Source organism: Pocillopora verrucosa, chromosome 8, assembly GCF_036669915.1.
Source record: "Pocillopora verrucosa isolate sample1 chromosome 8, ASM3666991v2, whole genome shotgun sequence".
Classification (NCBI taxonomy): domain Eukaryota; kingdom Metazoa; phylum Cnidaria; class Anthozoa; order Scleractinia; family Pocilloporidae; genus Pocillopora; species Pocillopora verrucosa.
The window spans coordinates 1,232,244-1,234,651 of NC_089319.1; positions in this window are offsets into that span (position 1 = coordinate 1,232,244).

Below are 2,408 nucleotides of genomic sequence, written 5' to 3' on the forward strand. Positions count from 1 at the left end.
TACTCTTTGTCCGGGAAAGCTCTGATGTGTAATCAAGGGAAACTACTAATTTAAATAACCCTCTCACAACGGGAATAAATGTAACGCGAACATCCGCGTATATCACCAACAACCTTGCGTGGAAAGAGCGCAACACAAGCACTCGCGAACAACAAATTAAGAGTACACTCGAGGACCACGAGGGCGGACGGGTGGAATCAAGAAACGTCCAAAACATAGCCCAAAAAATGGAACTGCATGCATGAGACATACGCACACCACTGCAAGTGCGGACGACAAACACACGGGAAGAATTTTTTAGCCTGCCAAAATATCATTTTAAATTTCTCTTTTCCTTTCCTTCCTAAGAATGCTTGTAAGAAAAATCCTTGCAAGAATAACGCAACATGCCAAGCTGGGTTTACAGACAGGGACTATCAGTGTTTGTGTGTTGATGGATCTGGATTTAAAGGCCACGATTGTGATGAGGGTAAGGAATCTTCTACTTACATTAGTATAGCTAATCACATGGTTTCGAGTAAAATCTGGGATAAATCAGCACGAGTATATTTTTGAAAGGCCAACCAAATTAACCAACCCGTACGATCGTAATCTTCTGCGTCTGTTGAGCTGGTTTAACTCCTTGATAATTTTATTCAGGGCGATCGCTGTAAACTTTCAGAGCTGTTTCTGGAAGCCAAACTCTTGACCAGTTGTTTGTCCTTTGTTGGATGTTTTTATTTTTGGCATTCTCCCTGAAACTCTGAATTAAAACATTGTTGCTTTCTCCGTACCTGTCAGCCATTTTGTTTCGTTGTCCTTACGCAACTTACCTGTCTTTCTGCACTGTTTGGGATAAATTGACGCGCTGTCAGCCAATGCGCATGCTGAAATTCTTGCGTGTGTTTTATTAAAGAAACATGATGTATTGATAAGTAACAAGTTTCGCACGCTCCTCCCCTAAACTTTATTTCTTTTAGGTGATTGGGCAGACTTATTTGAAAGGGATAAGCACCATACAATCGCTAGCATCTCAATAGTTTGAAAGTTTCAGAACATCACAATAGATAGCCCTGGCTTTGAAGTTTGCGAGAAGAATGATCTGGGATAGCACAAGTTATTCAAAATACAAAAGACAATTTAAATGAATAACTGTGTTGCTGCTCGTGGTTCATTTTAGAACCTGGTTCATCACTTTTATTCTGTATTGGTTGTACCCCAACTTTTTCTTTATCACGTGTAAAGTTTGAAACAGAAAACAACGGTTTTCAGTTAGCGACAGCAATATACTTCGTGGGACGCCCTTTCGCTTCTTCTTTATCTTTCAAGATTCTCTTAAAGCCTGGCTTGCATACTTTACTACCTTCTCTCAAGAATTCTTCATCATAAGTATGCCGCTGAGGTTTTCTCAAATTCCATTTCAGCCAATAGTCAAACTGTATCAATTTTCACTCGATCAACATTACCGCTACTGTTCTTCACTTCTCTCATCCTCCCAACACCTTAAAAAGCGCCCCGTGGCCTGAAATTGTGCTTTACATTTGATGCATTTCCACCTCTGACATTTTGGATTTCACTTGGTCGTAAGTGACTGAGTCAATAACGTAACCTGAAGAAAATGGAAACCTTGGTATTCTTGCGGTCGCAGGAGCTGTTTGAGCCGTACTTCAATTCTTCTATCTTCTAATGAAACCAGCTTTTGGTGGTATATTCGGACATTTTGGTCCAAATAGTTTTTAAAAAATGGATGTTCATCGGCGTTCTTTACAACCGCGGCCCTGAGTAAAAGCAGTATTGGTAAAACCAAAAGTAATCGTAAAAATTTCTTACTAGCATCACAGCTTTTATTTTTACTGCATGTGTTTTACGAAGAATTTACAGTTGTTTTTACAAGTCTTGGTGAGGGTGGAACAGGGGGTCAAGACATTTCTCAATTATTCTTAAATTTTACATTGTAGTCTATTTATTTTATATTTTATGCGAGGAGCGTCCTCGATAGGGATAACTTCTGACGTTTCCTTTTATGTATCATTACATAGTAAATATTTAATTATTGTTATTATTGATATATAAGAACAAAATTAGCCTGAACCCCCAAACACCTGTTCTTTTAAGCAGGTTTTTACTGTATTGGCAGAGCCAAAAGTAATTATAACAAGTTATTACTAGTATCATAACTTTTATCTTTACTGTATGTGTTTTACGAAGGATTTAAAGCTGTTTTTACAAATCTTGGTAAGAGTGGAACAAAGGGTCCGGACTCAGTTGGCAGTCACTACACAGGTCAGGATCATGACGGACAAGTTACAGTGTCCAGCGGTATTCAACTGTGGACTGTGCCGCACACTAGTGAATACAGAATAGAAACAATAGGAGCCTCAGGGGGGTACAGTGAGGACATTGTCATCAACGGAGGGAGAGGGGCGCGG